Genomic DNA, 20,157 nt, shown 5'->3' on the forward strand with positions numbered 1-20,157 from the left:
AAACCAAATCTTCTTTGTTACCTGAAAGATGTGTGACTAATAACATAGATACAGGTGACAGCAGGAAAGGATTATCACGTCAAGAACCGAAGTTTGTTCAACAACCAAGACACTTTCTGTGAACAACTTGGTCAAGAACCAAACTGTTCAAGATGGGAGATATTTGAGACCAAGGGTTGACTGTATTGTATAAGATAGCGATCCATTTTCATTCTATTCCCTGTGGCTATCTAGTTTTTCTAACTCCACTTACTAAAAAATATTATCCTTTCCCCACTGTATGCTTGGCTCTTTTGTTGTAAATTTGCCCCAATTCTGTTCCACTGATCTATGTGTCACTTTTTATGCTAATACCATACTGTTTTGATTACTATAATACTGTAATATAATTGGAAATGAGAAAGTGTTATGCCTTCAACTTCTTCTTTCTCAAGACTGCTTTGGCTATGTGGAATCTTATAATTCCATACAAATATTCTCCATTTCTGTGAAAAACACCATTGGAATTTTGATAGAAATTGCATTGAGTCTGCAGATATATTTGGGTAGCATAAACATTTTAACAAAATTAATTCTTCCAGTCCTTGAAAACAGAATATTTTCCCACTTATTTGTGTCTTCTAGAGTATCTTTCATCCATGTATCACAGTTCTTGGTGTGTAAAGGTGTTTCACCTCCTTGGTTAATTTCATTCCTAAATATTTTATCTTGTAATACTATTATAAATGAGATTGTCCTAATTTCTCTGGCAGACATCTGTCAGATACAGACACACAACTTATTTTTGTATATTGATTTTGTATCCTGCAACTCACTAAATTTCATTAATTGTTTTTTTGGTTGTGTCTTTAGGGTTTTCTATATAATGTCACGTCATTTGCAACTAAGGACAATTTTACTTCTTCCTTTCTGATATGGATGCCTTTTATTTCTTTTTCCTGAATAATTACTCTGGTTAGAATTATCAGCACTATTTTAAATAAAAGTAGCAAGATTAAGCATCCTTGTCTTCTTCCTAATTTTAGATTAAAAGCTTTCATCTTTTCACCATTAAGTATGTAATGTTTATTGTGGGCTTGTCATACATGGCAATTAGTATATTATGCTAAGGTCATTCTATATCCAGCTTGTTGAAGTTTTATCATGAAATAATGCTGAATTTTGTTACATGGTTTTCTGCATATATATTGAGATTATAGAATTTATACTTTGTTTTGTTCATTTTTTAAATCACATTGATTAATCTGCAGGAGTTGGACCATCCTTGCATCTCTGGAATAAACCCCATTCGATTACAGTATATGATTCTTTTAATGTAGAATTTGCTTTGCTATTATTTGGTTAAGGAATTTTACACCTATGTTCATTAGGGATATTCATCCATAATTTTTTTCTCTTGTAGTGTCCTTGTCAAAAATGAGTTTGAAAGTGTTCCGTTCTCATGAATTTTTTGATATAGTTTTAGGACTGATAATTTTTTTTTAAATATTGGTTAGAAAACACCAGTAAAGCCATCTGATCCTGTAATATTCTTTGCTAGACAGTTTTTGAATACCAGTTCAATCTCACTTGTTGTTGGTTTGTTCATGCATTCCAGTTCTTCTTGATTTCAATTTAAAAATTCATCCTTTTCTTCTAGTTTGTGCAAGTTGCAGGGATATAACTGATCATAGAAGTCTCTTATGATCCTTTGTATTTTTGTGTTATCAGTTGTAATGATGCCACTTTTGTTTTTAACTTTATATTTCCATCCTCATATTTTTCTTGGTTAGTCTACCCGAAGTTTTGTCTATTTTGTTTTCAAACACTATGTCTTGGTTTTCTTGAACTTTTCTATTGTCTTTTAGTGTCTCTTCCATTTATTTCCATTCTGATGTTATTTTCTTCCACTAACTTTGTGCAGAGCTTGTTCTTTTTCTATTTCCTTGAGGTTTTGCTTGGTTCCTAATGTAGGCATTCATTGCTATAAACTTCTCTCTTGAAACTGCTTTTGTTGTAACGCATAAATTATTTCCATTTTCATTTGTCTCAAGATATTTTATTTGCGTTTGTATTTTTTCTTTGACTCATTGGTTGTTGAGGATAGTGTTACTTAATTTCTACATATTTTCTTCTTGTAACTGAATTCTAGTTTCATATTTGTGGTTAGCAAACAGTTGATAAGATTTAAGCTTCCTAAATTTATTAAGTTGTGTTTTGTGGACCAATATATGATGTATCCTGAAGAATGTTTCATGTGTGCTTGAGAATATTCTGATACTATTGGATGGGATGTTCTGTAAAATTCTGTCAAGTCATCTGGGAAAATTTGTAGTTTAAAATGTTTCCTAACAGATTTTCTGTCTGGACAATCTATTGTTTTAACCTCATTTGAAATTAAAGACAACTAACCTCACACACACACCTTTACCATTGATGTTTATACTTTCAAATGTTTTCCTGTACTAATTAGCATTCCTTCATGTCAGATCAAAGAATTCCCTTTAATTTTCCTGTAAGGAAAATACAGTGGCAATGTCTCCTACTATAATTGTATTACTGTCTATTTCTCCTTACAAATCTGTTAAGAGCTTCTTTATATAGTTAAGTGCTCCTCCTATGTTGGCTGAATCAATATTTACAAATATTGGGTTGGCCAAAAAGTCCTTATGGTTTTTTCCATAAAATAAGACACATTTTTCATTTTCACCAATAATTTTATTGATTTGGATACTTTGAGTATGTCTGCTATCTCCCATGTGGTGTAACACTGATTGCTCTCAATATCTCAATTTGATTGCTATCAACTTCAACAGGTTTACCCAACCATAGAGCATCATCCAGCGAAAAATCTCCAGCATAAAACTTTGCAAACCTCTTTTGACACGATCAGTCACAGCACCTTCTCCATACACTAAACAAATCTTTTTTCGCGTTTCAGTTGTTTTTAGCTTTCTTGAAATAATAAAGCATAATACACTGAAAATGTGGCATATTTTCTTCCATCTTCAATATTAAAATGGCTACACAAAAACTGACCAATTTTGATGCTACTTTTAATACACACTGATATGACAGCTGTCACAATACAATCTAAATTGTCTCGAATGAAGTTAAAGACGACTAAGTGCTACTAGAGCCATCTTATGGGAGAAACTAAATGAACTTTTTGGTCCACCCAATATTATACCTTTGATGAATTGATCCCTTTATCCTTATATAATGACCTCTATCTCTGGTGTACTCTTTTAAGTCCGTTTTGTCCTGAATAATTACCTGCTTACTTTTTGTTTCTGTTTGCAGAGAATATCTTTTTGCATCCCCTCACTTAAAATCTATGTGTGTCCTTAAAGGTAAAGTAATTAGGTCTTGTGGGTTTGTTTGTTTTTTTAAGTCATTCAGCCACTCTATGTCTCTTGAATGGAGAATTCAGTCCATTTACATTTAAAGTAATTATTAATATTTATGAACTTACCCTTGCCATTCTGCTGTTTTCTGGTTATTTTATAATCCCTTTGTTTCTTTCTTCCTTACTTTCTTTGTGATTTGATGATTTTCTGTACTGGAATGCTTAGATCCCCTTTTCTTTATCTTTTCTGTATCTACAATAGTTTCTTGCTTAGGGTTACAAAGAGGCTTACGTAAAACATCTTAAGAGTTATAATAGTCCATTTTAAGCTGACACACTAACATCAAACGCATACAGCAGCTCTACAATTTTACACTTCCCCCATAGTTCGTGTCTTTGATATCACTATTTACAAGTGTTTAACATGTGTATCCACTGACAAATTCTATTCATCTTTTAACCTTCATTTTAGATGTATAAGTGCTTTATTAACCACCATCACATTAGAATATTCTGAATTTAACCTCACATACACACACCTGTATCAGTGATGTTTCTGCTCTCAAATATTTTTCCTGTACTAATTAGTATCCCTTCATGTCAGATCAAAGAACTGCCTTTAACATTTCTTGTAACAAAAATACAGAGGTGATATATTCTTTCTTTTGCTTGTCTGGCAAACTCTTTACCTCTCCTTTAATTCTGAATGACACCTTATAGATAAGAGTATTCTTGGTTGGAATTTTTGGTTCTTTTTTTCAGCACTTTAAATATTGTATATTGTATCACCCCATTCCATCTTGCAAACTTTCTGCTGACAATATCTGTGGATAGTCTTATGGGCCTTCCCCTGTACATAAGTTTTTAATCTATTGCTGTATTTAAGTTGCTCCTTGTCTTTAACATTTGATAATTTAATTATATTGTCTTGGTGTGTGTCTCTATTTAGAGTTACCTTTTTGATATTCTTTGTAATTCCTTATCTGGGTGTCTTATTTTTTTCCCCTCGGTTAGGAATGTTTTCAGCTACCATGTCTTTGAAAAAACTTTTTCCGTCTTTCACTCACTTGTCTCTTATTGGGACTCTGTAATGTACAAATTGGTCTGCTTAATGGTCTCCCTTAAGTGATCTCCACTCTTTTTCATTCTTTTCACATCTTAGTTTTCTGACTGGATAAATTTCACTGCTGTCTTCAAGTTTACTGATTCTTTATTCCCCTTGATCTAGCATGATACTGAATTCTTCTATTAAATTTTTCAGTTCAGATATTGTATTCTTCTGTGATTTGTTTGGTACTCTTTAATGTTTTCTATCTGTGTTGAAATTATTACTTTGTTCAAAGTTGTTCTATTAACCTCAATGAGCATCTATCTGGATGATCATTATTTTGATCTAACAAGTTCACTTATCTCCATTTCATTAAGATCTATTTCTATAGTCTTATCTATTCTTTTGTTTCAACAGTATTCTTCAGTTTACTCATTTTTCTCAATTCTCTGTGTTGGTTTCTGCACATTAGAGATAACAGTCACCTCTCCCAGCATACATCATGAATAAGCATGGCCCTAAATCTTGGTTGACTCTTAAATTTGTGTGACTGTCAAAGCTGCCTTCTTTGTTCATACTGAATGCCAATATTTGAAGATATGTCAAGAACCATCAGTGTCCTAAAGGATAATAATGCAATCAGCACCTAGATACAATTTGGAAGAAAACTGAACCCTGAGGCAGCAGGTAGAAAAATATGTAGTTAGAATCCATCTAGGGAGAAACTGGGAAAAGGTAATTGTTGCCTGCTGTATCTTCAATGGATCTCTATATTGGCATGAAGAATGGGGGCTGGGGTAGGAGTAGAGGTCCTTAGTCTGTTGAGAACTTCTTTGTTTAATACTGTCCTGTGAGACTACCTCATACATACCCCCTTGACTATCAGCTCCAGGTGATCCAAAGGCCTGTAGCAGCAGCTGCAAAAGCAAGGGTGCTCATTATGTCTCCAATCAGGGAGACACTGGTGATTTCTAGTGGGCTGGAAAGAAAAAAGCACAGGAGGTGTCAGCCAGCTTCCCTCAAATCTGGGGAGGATGAGATCATTTCGAGTGGGTATTCCCTCCTTCACCCAATGTGTAAGAGTCATTAAACTAGTTTTTGGATTTCTTGCAGAAGGATTGGCTCAGTGTATAGTTATACACTGGGTATGTCCCAGAGAAGAAGGGGTTTCAGTAGCCATGTAACCATCCTTGTAGCCAATTCCCTAATTTTTCCTCCCAAGTGGGAAATCTAGGAATTGCAAAACAGCTAGAGCCTAAAATGCCAGGCTACTTAAAGTAGACTAAAATTCACACTTAGATACAGCAAGAAATGTAAATGCATTTGCTTGTCATAGTCTCTTCTCTATCTCCTGAACCGTAACTGGGAAATCCTGAAACGATAAAGGACCAAGTAGGGAAATGGGGGATGTGACATTTAAGTGGCCAAGAACTGATCTGGCAGCTGCCCTGAGCACCTGAGGTTTTTGAAAAGTTCCCCCTGACCCTTCTACTACAAACACTGCCACTTCCTGTGTTGAGTTTTAAATTTAAGAATACGGCCTTCAGTTTTTATTCATAGACAAATAGCAATTCATGTATGAGCAAAGAAAAAGCAAACCTCTGTAAAACTACTATTCTTGTTAAGTAAATACATTTCAAAAAATAATAAAAATAATAAAACATACATTTCTAAAGAAACTGTATTTACTAATTTCCTTTTGCCAACTTCCTTTCCTACATACAATAAGTGAAAGAGTAACGTGATATAAAACATAAAACTAAAATAAGCAGGACAGAATCCTAAAATGTTAGAAATTATGTACTTCTAACCACTTATTTTACAAGTAATGATATTAAGATCCAGCAGTTATAACTTTCATAGTCACCAATGTAGGAAACAAGGAAATAGTGACTCCCAAACCAGTAGAAAATCAGTAATAACAGAGGGCAAATGTAATTAAAGGGTCTCTGAGAAGGAAGTTGACAGCATTAGCATATTTACAAATCACAATAGGGGCATTTATATGATCGCGTTAGATTGTAACTCCGGAGTAACCAGTAATGGAGAAACAGGGGAGAAGGAGAGGGGTGAGGAAGCTAATCACTTTCACTTTAAGGCAAGGAAGCTAATCAAGTTCACTTTAGGGTGGGGAAGCTAATCAATTTCACTTTAGGGTGGGGCACTTTACTATAAAACCAGCTTTCTTTGTCTGCTTCTCATGCACATTCTCCTGGCTGAGGGTGCCCCTGACCCTGCAGACTTGTGAATAAACGCCTCGCTTTGCTGCTCAAGTCCTGTGTCCCAGTTTTTATTGTGAGCGTTTCTCACACCAACTAATTATGACAAAGCTAAAAAACATTACTTGAACATCCTGTATTAAGACCTCTGTGCTTTCAAAGCCCTGGCTGCTGTGGCTCAGTGGATTGAGCGTTGGCCTGTGAGCAAAGTGTCGCTGGTTCGATTCCCAGTCAGGGCACAGGACTAGGTTGCACATCAGGTCCCCAGTTGGGGGCATGAGTGAGAGGCAACCACACAGTGATGTTTCTCTCCCTCTCTTTTTCCTTTCCCCGCTCTCTAAAAAATAAAATAAACAAACAAGTAAATAAATTATTTTAAAAAACAAACAAACTTCTGTGCTTTCAGCTAAATTAAGCCTTTCCCCCAGGGTAAGTGGGAAAATACCAGAATGTCAGATCAATCTATATAGTACTTAAAGAAGTATTCTGTGAATAGCAGGATAACTCAACCTATCTTATTAAAAGATCATTTGAATTGTAATTTTGAATCAAGAAGGCAAGTGGGGAATAACTTCTAAGTTAGAAAAAGCATGTTATTTAAATACAAAATGCCTACACCAAACAAAGAGAAGGAAAAGCATCAATATGTTTTAAGAATCTACTATATGCCAATCACTGAATTCAATTCTTGATAAATATTATCATCTTTATATTAATATCAAAAGTCTGTAATGGAAGTATTAAACCATATTGATTGCAGCCTAGTTCAGCCAGTTTACTACCTGTTACCTTGTACAAAGTATTTAACCTCCTAATATGTTCACTTCCACATCTATAAAATGAAATGTATTAGTCTCATACCTCATAGGATTATTATGAAAATTAAATGAATATCAAGTACATAGAGTATCTGCTCACATGGAAATATATAATGTCTCAATATAATGATGACAACCCAGGTATTTTCTCAGATTTACAGATGAGTAAACTAACTTTCAAGAAAAGAAAAGTTACTTGTCCATAATTATATAACTAATCAGGAACTAGATTTGAACCTAGGTGTGCCTGAACCAGTTATTAAGAAAAACACAGGTGTGTGTTTGTGTGTATGTTTATAGGTTATCAAATATACTTTACTGTACTATAATTCTTTGAATATTAGATATTCAATGTATGATAAGTCTTTGTAAACAAGAATATTTAATTTCTTGATCTTGCCAGGTAATGAGAGCCAAAAGAAACAAAATATGCACACAATACGTAAGGTTGCATACAGGATGCCAAAGAGAACAAGGTAAGCAAGACACGCTAGACTAGCTACAATGTATTAGATCAAAAGATGTAAATTTAAGCATAATAAAATAAATCAGTTACCTAATTGGTATATAAGAAAGAACAAAGATTTCATATATGAAATGGAACAGAGGAATTTGATCACATATTTTAGAGATAATAAAACTTCAGCCTAAGAAGCTACACGATTAACCAAAACTCATTCATTCAATTACTCTAAAAACTTTATGTACTAGGTAACCTTTTGGCACTGTATTCTTAGCTTACATTCTAACAAACAAAAGAAGTGAAAAACAAATTCATTTACAATATAAAGACAGGTAGGAAGAAGTGCAATGAAGTAAAATAAGGCAGAACAAAGAAGAAACTAGAGAATGACAAGTGTTATTTTAGATAAGGTGGCGGCCAGGGTAATGATTTCAGTTAGGGTAATACTAGGAGAGACCTGAATAAAATAATGTAAATAATAGGAGTGCTAGGCTAGGAAGAGAACTCTAGGGGAAAAAATGTAGCAAGTGTAGAGTCCTTTGGGGGAGTATGCTAGATGTATTTAAAGATCTAAAAACCAATTTTCTTGCATTCAGGCTCGTGTTTCTTTCCACTGTAGCACACTCCAGACTTCAATGATCACCACCATTAAGCCATGCTATTTATTCTTATAAGTAATTTGAATTCACCTTGTAGCTAGCAATCTTTTTATCCTATTATATGAGTAGAGAAATTATTTGCTGTATAATAAATCCTCTTTAAAGTGACTAATATCACTGGCACTTGCTTAGGAAGGGCCTTTTTAAAAAATAAATGTCAGAGATAATTTGTCATTTCTTAAATAAGATTAAGTTGGGCAAATTTTTTATGTTTAAAACACTAAGAGGAAAAAGAAATTCTTTAGATAATTACTGTATCCTCAGAGCTCTTACATAATAATTATAATATCCATTCTTTGTTATAAAATAGATTGAAATAGCTTTCTCCATTTCCTCCTTTCTTTGATTAAAAAAAATAACATTTTAGAAAGCCTGTTACAAGCCATCCTTAACTGTCTTCTATAACTTGAAAATAATTAATTACATAATATATATACTGAAAAATTTTAGGCAGCAAAATTGAAATAGTCCAAGAAAGAAGCATATGACAAAATGCACAGAATGCTAGGTAGAAATTTAATCTCTAAGTTTCAAAACCACAAAACACTTTAAAAAATAATTAAAAGCCAAAAGAAAGATATTCATTTTCTCTCTTTGTCATGTTCATTAATCATAACTTGGCATTAAAACTCAGTCTTAAATCAGAAACAAAACCTTTGAAATATCAGTCTCTAAAATAGAAGACATTTTTAATATGAATATACTTCAGGTTCATTTCATTTAACTAATAAAAATTTCATCAGCACAAGATATCAGAGAAACATGGTTCCCTTTTGAAAAATAAGCTTCAGGATAGTTTATGTGCCAGTTTATTCATTTGGCCAGATCTACAGAAGAAACCATAAGAAAAAATTTGAATAAGAGGACTGTAGTGGTTATTTACCAGAAAAGGTAAGTTAAGTGTTTTTCCTTTTTTTTTTTTTAATTGTTGTTCTGTTACAGTTGTCCCATTTTCTCCCCATTCCCCCCCCACAACCTCCCCTCTCTTCCACAGTCAGTCCCCACCCTGTTGTCCATGGGTCATTTACATTAGTTCCTTGACTAGACTCTTCCTTTTCTTTACCCCCCTCCCCCCCCTCCCCTTGGTCACTGTCAGTCTATTCCTTGTTTCCATGCCTCTGGTTCCATTTTGCTCATTTGTTTGTTTTGTTCCCGGGCTGAAAGACCACCCAAAGACATTTGTACTGGTTAAATCATACCAAATCAAAGGGGAAGTCTTCCTCACCACCAAAGAAAACAGTATTACCCAAAGATATTTGCACTGGTCATAATCACACCAAATCAAAGAGGAAGTCCTCCTCTCCACCAAAGAAAACAATAAAGCAGAATTTATTTGTGAGACAAATCAAACCCCTAGATTTGAGATTCCCTTTTTTTTAACACAAGAACAGCAAAATAATTTTATTTTGATTGGAAAGCCAGTAAGCAGTAACCCTATGTTCCCTGATGTCAAAACTGTATGTTACCACAATTGTCACTTCTAATAAGTATAGGATTGGAAACATTTTTTGAAAAGTCATCTCAGAAAAATCCCTTGATACTCGTAGTAAAAAATTAAACACTGTAACTTTTTTATCTTCCCTTTGGCACTAGGCCAAGGGAACTTCCTACTGCATGTAGCTGCAGGGCATCCTTTATCCTCACTACTGCTCTGCACAGTGGCATCCTGAAAGTTGTAATAGATGTTCCAAAAGAAAGGGTTCCATCAGCAAAGACTTTTGAAACCACTGCATTAAACACATAAAATAGGTTTCTTCACTATAAAAACTAGAAAAGATGAAATGCTGCCATTTGCAACAACAATGATGGATCTTGAGAATATCATGCTAAGCAAAGTCAGTCAAAAAAAGTTAAGAACCATATGATTTCACTCATATGTGGGACATAAAACTGAAAGCAACAAATAAATAAGAAAACAAACAAAAACTCATAGATACAGACAGCAGTATGGTGGTTTCCAGACAGAAGGGGTTGAAGGTTTGTCAAGGGAAAAAGGGGTCAGATATATGGTGACAGAAGATCTGACTTTGGGTGTCAGGCACACAACGTGAGAGACAGATGATGTATCCTAGAGCTGTACACTTGAAACCTACATAATCTTATTAACCATTGTCACCCCAATACATTTTTTAAAACTTATTTTTAAAGCTTTGATATGCACTGCACAACTTGAACTGATGGCATACAGTATGAAATATTCCCTAAAATCTGTGGCTAGGAAATAAAAATTTGGTGGGTAAAAAAAACTACAAGCATCTTGAAAAATTTTCTAAGTCTATGTAACATAGTTTGAGAAATGCTGTTGGAAGTTCAAATTAAAGCGGATGAGAAATTGTAATTGGCACACAGAAATCAGTAGGTTCAACCCAAAGCTTCCCTACACACAACAGAACAGATATCCTGTGGTTTTAAACCCGATGTTAAACTTTTATGAATGTTTTTGCTTATTTAAATTTCTTTATCATACCAATTCTTTGTGCTGAAACTGTGTGAAAAATACTTCACTATTTAATTAAGCAGTAGAAAACTGAACAGACCTAATGATGTACCAATACTGGCTCATTACTTGTAATAGAAACGGTGGTAGAAGCAGCATGTGGGAACCACCCTTTCAGCTCAATTGTTCCTAAACCTAGAGCTGCTCTTAAAGATATAAAGACTACAAATTTTAAAATAACACAATAAAAGTAGGCATTTTAAGACAGAAAAACTTACCTACGATAAAATTTTATAATTTTTTAAATTGAATCACAAAATCCACAGTAAGACCAATATAAAATTATTTGTCATCTACTCTAGCAGCAGAAGAAAAGATACTGTATCAGGACTCCCAGTGTCCATGGCTTAAAACAATTCAGGTCATGAGAGTAAAAACTATTAATATACCTAGTGCTTTAACTAATGGCATCACATTTTACACCTGTTAGATGTCTGACATTTCACCGCAGTCACCTCATGGTCACTCATTTTACTAAGTAAACTGATATCAGAGAGACTGCTGTCCAAGAGGCAACATCAGCTCATGGGAAAGCTATACAAAGCAATCAATTTCCTTAGTCCAGTTCTCCCATTCTTCAGATCACTTTAATTCAGATTTCTTAGAAATGGATATTCCCAGGATATTTCTAATTAACTTTTAGAGGCAGTCATCTGAACTCTTAGTCAATTTAAATTCTTAGGCTTGTGATGAAAGAAGTCAAGGTTCTCATTCTGTATTAAAGATCCTGATTCTGATAATGAATTTGTTTAAAATACACACACACACATGGGTTTAGGAAAAAAATACAAAATAATAATAATAAAAATAAAGCATTCCATTAGCATAACAGTAAAATAAAATTGTTTGAAATGCAAAAATGTGACAAAATGTAGAATTATTTGCTTTGAAATAATAGAGAACTGAAATCATGTGAACTTCAGTTACTTCACAGAATAACCTTAAATTTGTTTTCTACCTTTAATTTCATTTTTTAACTAGGAGCATATTTAATTCTATCTCAAATAAGAATCTTACAAAGGCAAATAATTAGGCAATTTTTGTGTTTCTCATTTAGATAGTTTATTAATAAACTAATACTGTTTAAGTGAGTGTTCTTAGGTCTCAGGAAAGGAATAGTTTGCACATTTTATAAGCAGCTTTTATCACACAAGCAAAACTCATTCAATATTTTTCTATCTTAATATTTCTAATCAAAGCAAAATGGTTAACCCTGAGAATAAAAGGTACAATGAACATAATGACTTGATTATGACTCATCATATCACCTTAAGTTAGCTATCTATTGAAGAAATTTTAGCAACCTCATATAAGTAAGCAATATAAATTCCAGAAGGTTTACAACAAAAACAAAATTTTCAAAAACGTGTCCCAAATAAAATGTTTTAAAATACAATTCCAAATTATAAAATGGATTATTTTCACTAAGAATATTTGGTATTCTTATCAAAGATATTTTAATATTTCAAGATTACATCACAAAAAACAAGAGCTATAATACCAAATATTAAGACACTGTATCAAATTTATTTTAATATTCCCAGGGCCCACCAAAGAGTAAAAGTTCAATAAAAACTTGATTGTTGAATGAAATTTAATAACACCGTATTTTTTGCTCCATAAGACGCAGTTTTTTTCCCCTCAAAAGTGGGGGGAAATGTCTGTGCTTCTTACGGAATGAATATTGTGTCATAGACCGTGATGTGTATTACCTGATCTGTCAGCGGTGGCGACAGCTGTTAGGAGAGGAAGTGGTGGGCCCACGCAAAACCCCTGGGGACACATAAATGTCCCACTTTACTGCTGAATCTCAGGGCATCTTTTCAGTTGCCACCTGCCTCTGCCCATCACCTGGGACCTGGGAGAGTGCAGAGAGCCGCCTGACACTCCCAGCTACAACCCCTGACCTGTCGAATCAGCTGAGACAACGGGTGTGAGGCACTGTGAGGCACAGTACCAATTGTCAATTATCTTTGACACTGCGTGGGGTCTGGGTCAGTAGAAACGCTTCCAATCACCAATCACTGTGTCTTAAGCTCTGCCAATCACGAGGCAGATGGGTGGAGCTGAAGTAACATGTTCTCCGCTGGCTACTGGCTCCGTTAGATGCTGTAACTTTCTCGTCTACCTCCATACTGTTTCCAGTGCACAGCAGATTTCTGTGTGAGGAGGCCAGCAGTAACTGGGTGAGCAGCCATAAATGCTGAAGTTTGTAGTATATAAAGGGAGTTATGGTGGGGTTACTATTCTAGTAGTAGCACAGGCACTGAGTAGATTAAGGGGTATCACTAACTGTAACAGGCACTGGGGGTAGTCCGCCAGAACCTGTAACTAGGATAGTGATACTCTCAGTGACTGTTACAACTAGTGAGACCTCTTAACTCCCTCAATGCCTGTTACTAAAGGCCCCCATAAATTCTGACACTAGCGATGATGAATTCTTGGGGTTCCCAGAAAACTAGAAGAGTACTTGAACCTTTAAGTCTCTCCTCACGTGTTAATGACAGTGATGATGGTTCTTAATACCGCTGTTGACTGCTGTTCACTTTACATGGTTGAAGTATTATTGTTATATTTTATTAAATATTTTAGTACACTATTTGCTTCAGAATATTTTTTTTTCTTGTTTTCCTCCTCTAAACCTAGGTGTGTCTTATGGTCAGGTGCATCTTATAGTGATAAAAAAATGGTAAGTATTCCTATTAACTTTCATATCAACAAGTCACAGAAGGCCATAACCTATATTAGGAACTCAATCCAAAAATTATTATATAAAATTCTTAGAGAAGGTGAATCCTCACATATACAAAAAAATTGACAACCATTAAAGAAAATTATTAGTTCTGTGAGTTAACATACAGCTTTTGAAATTTTAATTATTTTATCTATATATGTATTTTATATATAGAGAAAAATATATGTAGTTTAAACAGAAATCGAGCAGATACTTGTTCCACATTAGAAATTTAAAATATCAACTATATCACCTCCCTTTACTAGTTCATTCATACATTAGAAATTAAAGACAAATTCTTGTTGATCATGAAGATCTTTACACAGCCTGTGTCGGTGTTTCACTACTCACATGACTTGACAATCAAAAAGATTGTCACACTTTACATTTTATAGTTTGTATTACAAATATAATATACATAGTTTTTACATCTTCCAAATAAATAAACCCCCTTCTGATTTTAACTGTATTTTGCACACTACATATGAACCCCTCTCTCTAGGAGAATCATGTTTTATGACTTCGGTTGACAAAATCAACTTTTAATTGTATTTGTCTTGTCAGTGATGCTGGGGGGAAAAGCCTTTATTGTTTACTCATCTATGTATAAAAATGTACTTGTTTTACTACACCAATAGTTTATTTAAAATGAAATCCAAAAATTATAAGTTTAAAGTGTTTATGGTATTGGTGTTCATTGTTTTCCATCAAAAAGATTACAGGAAAATTGGCATTCAAACCTCTGTAACAAAATTGTTAAAGTAAAATTGGCTTATTTTCTAATGCCCTTTTAAGTACATGCAGCAAAACATTTTAGTTAAGTATACATTATATATACATATACAATCAAAAACAGTTCTTCGAATTGGCATCAAAGCTACTATGAACATATATTTGGTCCTAGAGAAAATATACCATGGTTGTATGAAATAAAAAGAAATTCAGTTGCAATAGAAAGTTAAACTGAATCTACTACACATTTTTTATTAAAGTGAATTAAATCAACCCAATTTTAACCCAATCTTATCCTGAGAAGTATAAACTAATCTCATACTGCTTAAAAATTTTAACTCCAGAAGAGGCTGACTATTCATTTAGCAAATTTATTCAAGTTTTCAGTAATATTTTTACATGATTAAATTTTGGTGTCAATAAACAATGAACTGGCAGTCAAAGCCTCTTTAATTACGACAGGATAGTGAGGAGTCAGGGAGGAGGGAACATGGAATGATGCCAACTTACTGTAAAAATAATGGCCAAATAATGCCAGAATACATTATACATAGATTTAATAACTAGAATAAACAAAAGTCACAGGAAACTGAGTTATCACCAAAAAGAAAAAAAAAAAAAGAGAGAAGCAGCAGCAGCAATGTTCAGAGCTTTCCTGAATACAGGTGCACAGATTTCAATCCTCTCAGCCTGTTGGGTGACTGGCTGGAGCAAGGGGTACTCTGGATCTCCCTGGCCTACTGTTTCCTGTGAAGCAACCTTGTGCTTTTACAACCTGGGGCCCTATGAATTCTATCATTTTTACTTGTGCCATGATGTGAAAAAAAACAGAAAACCACTGGAAAGACATTAACAAACTCATATGCCACAGCAGTCATACTGAGGGAGTCAAAAGTATGTCACATTAAATTAAGATCACTAATTTGATTGTTATTGGGGATTTGTTTTTAATTTCTAAATGTTTTTATTTTAGTGTTTCCTTAGATTTAAATGCAATGAAAAGTTGTTATCTAGGTTTCTATGTTTTTACATATTTCAGTAATGTTAACATAGAAATACTTTAAGTTAAAATGGGTCTACAAGAATTTATTTTTCCCTTTCAATGGGATCTGAACAAAACACAAGGTTGAAAACCATTGAGATCAGTGGATCTGGAATTGAAGTACTCACTTGAGGCTCAGGTCTACCACTTGGAAACTTTGTGTTCCTGGGCAAGTTGCTTACCTTCTCTTTAAGCCCGTTTGTTCATTCGGAAGATAGGGATAGTAGCCATTTTTATCCATAGAGGGGTCTTTGTAAGGATTCAAGTCTATAAAGTGATTAAGCTCAGTACAGTAACAAACATTTGCAGGTTAGCAAAAAGAATTGATTCTAGGATGCTCAAGCTATGTTTCATATCTAACAAAGGCATACTTCTAGTTTCATTTACAGATAAAAGACAATGGAAACCCGACTTTATATATGTGACCATATCCCATCTTTAAAGAAGGTGGGAGACAGTTCTATTACTTTAGAAAGAGGACTCCTACCATTCTAAAAATACTGTCCTGCAGCTGTTTAAAATTTATTTTTTTAGACCATAGCACCACTGTTTGGTTGTTTCCAATTTCTAAAACCACAAATAGTAAAAGTGTACTCAGTCCACTGCAAACATAAATAGCAAATGCACGCTTCAGCACTTTTTAAAGGATATGGAAATTGGCAACAAAAATGCAGTTCATGTTGAAAATTTATGACAGCCCTGCCATATTTCTTCAGAAATACAATCAGGTAAAAATTAGGAAGATCTCTACCAGCTGGGTGGTATTTTTATGTGTTTTTACTTATATTTTCACTAACTGAAAGACTTTCATTATGCAACTTCTGGCACTTGATAAAATAGAGCAATAGTACCTTTGCTAAAACCACAGTTTTTTTGGTTATGTTTAGCATTACACAAACATCTTTCACCTTAGATATCCTTTTGCATTAGAGTGTTTAATTTTAAATTGACTAAAGGGAATTTCTTTTTTCAGAATATTATGCTTTCTGGATATCATTAAGCACAAGAATTGTATTTTTCTAACTTCTCAAAAGATTGTGTGTGGTATGCTACAATTATTAGGCATTTGGTTCCATAAAAATATTGTGAAAGCTACTGCTTAAAAATGAGAATATGAAAGTGATTCAGGGAAACACTGAGAAGATTGATTTACTGTGATCCTATAAATCAAAATTAAAAAAAACAAAACCTGTTTTATAAAATATGTAAAAAAGAACATGAATTTAGAGTGCCTTCCCTAATGCAGTTTATCTAAAAGAACACATTCTCAGCTCTGAGGAGGAGAAAAAAAGGAAAATATCCTGGTACAACAGATAGAAATAAATAATATTTATGTTAAACTTAAAATGGAGGAAAAAATTTTGGCATTAGGGATGATAAATCTTCAATACTCTGTCATCACAGTGTTAAAATTCTTACTGCTACATATTTAAACTGGATTTTAAGAACCAATACTAAGAATATTGAAAGATTATTTGTTAATCTTTGAATAATCAATTTAAGAAGCTGTTGAATTAATTCTGAATAAGCAACTGATTAAATAAATGGGGGAGAAAACAGCACTTCGTCATTTCAGATTTTTGCTTTTAATGACATTTTTTAAATGAATGATCCAAAAGTTGATGAACAATTAGTCCATACTGTCTTCTAAATACTAAAATGGTGTGAAAAGAAAATAAAACTACCAAGGAATTTTTTAATGGATGCTGTTTTTCATGGTGGTTCCTCTTTACATGCATTTTTACCAAGCATGCTTAAACATTTTCAAAGATTCACTAAATATATGCTTATTGAACAGGATAAGAATTTTATATATCCCTTACATGTTTTTATAAACTAATAAAAATAATGTAGAAGAATTCATATTAAAATACGCAATGTAACAAAATTAAGGTGAACTGAATGACAATAAAAGTTCTGGGGTATTTACAGAAAAATAAACTAAATGTTATTTTTTTAGTTTACTGAAAAGAGTAAGAAAGTCAAGACTATAAAACTATTATGCTTTGTATTTTTAAGCCCCGTGTTATATATAAAAAGTGATTTTTATGCTATATAAAAAGTGTGTCTTCCCCATGTCTTTTAATAGGCATCTGCTTTTTGCCAGATAACTGCTTTGCTCTGCTTTACAAACTGAAAAGTAAACCTACTAATCAAAATCTCAAAAAACACCCAAAATACCTCATAAATTAAGAAATATAAAGATATATTTGTCTTATCTACAATTAACATCTATTCAGACCATGAACTTATAAAAGCATTGAGACTTACATTCTTCCTACTTTGAATGCTGTTTCAATAATAAAAGTTGACAATACTATACCACTGTAGTTCTAAAAATTATCTAAAAATCTCTCAAAGTTCTCAATTTATCTTTTATCTTGTCTCTGATCAAAATCTCATCTGAATGATCAGCTGCTTTGAATTGCCCATTATTACTTTGAAATAATAATCACATTTTCTTAAAATAAGACATGACCTAATATATATTCTAGTGATACTGTTTTCTGATTTGAAATAGGGTCACTTTTATAAAAACTGAGTGTCATTTTGTATTCAGCAATAGTAGAAAAAAAGGAATAAAAGTATACATGTAGGCTTCATTTGCTATGATCACAAGTTCTGAGAGGGAGCGAAGTTAAGAATTAAACATTAGATAGTTTTTGAAGCATGCAAACCTTGAAATTTAAGACTAGAAAGTTTCCTCCTAATATTTTATAATAGTTTTTAGTTAAAATACAGTTTTTAAAAATTAACCATAAGAAAGTGGACAGAAAAAAAGAACCAGTCTCAATATATTACAATAATTTACTGAAAATTTCACTTGGGGAAAAAAAAAATCAAGCTTCAGAATTTGGGAATAATCACATATAATGATTAAATGTGTCATCTATAATAATACCGACTACTTTAAAGAACATCATTTTTAAGTTGCAAAATAACTAATATTTTGAAGAAAATCAGTTTGATCCTAACTTATTTATTAAGAGCTGACATGAATGGTTTTTGACTAAGAGCTAGAACTTTTTGATTCTACATACAGTCTGTGAGTTCTGACTTACGCCATACTACTGTTGTTAAAAACAGTTACCTATTGTGTTTGAGTAGACACATCAATTTCAAATCATATCTGTTATTTTAAGCTCTGAATAACATGAAACTAAATCATGTGATTGAGGGTATAGAAAATTCTAAGAAAATAGCTACAAACAGACCAATTATAACACATTAGTTCCCATACTGTTACTTCCTTTGCAAGCATTGTTATTTTATACAATTTTAAAACTTTAAAAAAGAAATAATTAAACTTTCTGTTAGTGTTTATAAAGGCTGTTGTCATCCTCGGGGATAGAGTCTCCTTAAGTTAGTAATGGATACAACATTATGTTTCAAAATCTATTAACCCAAAGATAAAAAGATGCATCAATTTTTAAAAAAACTTTAAAAATGTTACATTGGATAAATTTATGTACCCAGTTAATAAATACCTCTAACAGAGTTAAGTCTATTTTTCTTGCCAGAGAAAAAAATCAGCTTAATTTTAAACTATTTTATCACACCAACTTAAATTACATACAATTAATATAACCTGAGACCTGCTCTGGTCACCTGAGGAATTACCAGTTAAAGTAGGAATCTCCACAGCTCAGCAGCACCTTAAATATTTCGATGAAAAAAGATTTATTTTTGTATATTTATTCCTTAACCACATGAAAACCATTTCCTGGGCTTCTTACAGTGAAAAACTCACTTGTTTTGGAGCAAACTATATACCAAAAATACTTGGTAATCCAATAGACTATTTTTCCTACATTATGGTTGGGCAACAAACCCTACGAAATACTGAAGATTGACATATGTAGGTAATTCAATAGTAGGATGATGAGTCTTCAGTAGTTTCACAGTAGCATAATTTTTCACATTGCTTGAAACCACTGCTAAACCTATAACACATTTTCTGTTTCGCTATGGGTGTTTTTCTCTATCTTTAACCCTAAAAGGAATATCATTTATCTGCTTGCAGTACAAAAAGCATTCGTAATTCAGTAATGTTTTCTTTTTCTTTTTTGCAATGCATGACTTTGAACTTCAGATTTTTCAAAGATCAGTTGAACATTATGTTCCCTTAAGACCAGAGTCTTACTTAATGTGAGTCTGTGGCTTAACTGACAACAATGTTTCTGTTCCAGGGAACGTGAGTCAGTTTATATTTTAAATACCATAATCTAGCTTCAATCCATATAGACATCCACAAGGAGAGGCACTCAGCCATGTTACACCCCCCATCACAGACTGTACGAATCATTTCTCTATGCCACAGACAAAAATGAAAAGCAAAATAATAAAAGGAAAGAAAACAGTTACAATTTAAAAATTAGCAACAAACACATTTCTACATTTATGTAACATTTATACATTTTTACATTTTTTATCAATTCCACAAATATTTAATAAAACCCTAATATGTGAACACAGTGAGTCCATGTTTCATCACATGCTAGGGGCCTCCACATGATAAGCATCTAGAAGTTTGTTCTCCAATTGTATTAATGTATGAAGTATTGTCCATATAATTGTCACGTAATTTTATTGTATATTTCTAAAAACTTACAAATA

The 20,157-nt window shown here is 33.0% G+C and overlaps 1 protein-coding gene across 5 annotated transcripts in view; it reads right to left on the minus strand.

The window, feature by feature from the left end:
* SUPT3H (SPT3 homolog, SAGA and STAGA complex component) overlaps positions 1 to 20,157 on the minus strand; it is a 502,007-nt gene that overhangs the window by 343,729 nt on the left and 138,121 nt on the right. The gene's annotated exons all lie outside the window — the stretch shown is intronic.

This window comes from Furipterus horrens, unplaced genomic scaffold, assembly GCF_987537825.1.
Source record: "Furipterus horrens unplaced genomic scaffold, mFurHor1.1.pri manual_scaffold_6, whole genome shotgun sequence".
Classification (NCBI taxonomy): Eukaryota; Metazoa; Chordata; class Mammalia; order Chiroptera; family Furipteridae; genus Furipterus; species Furipterus horrens.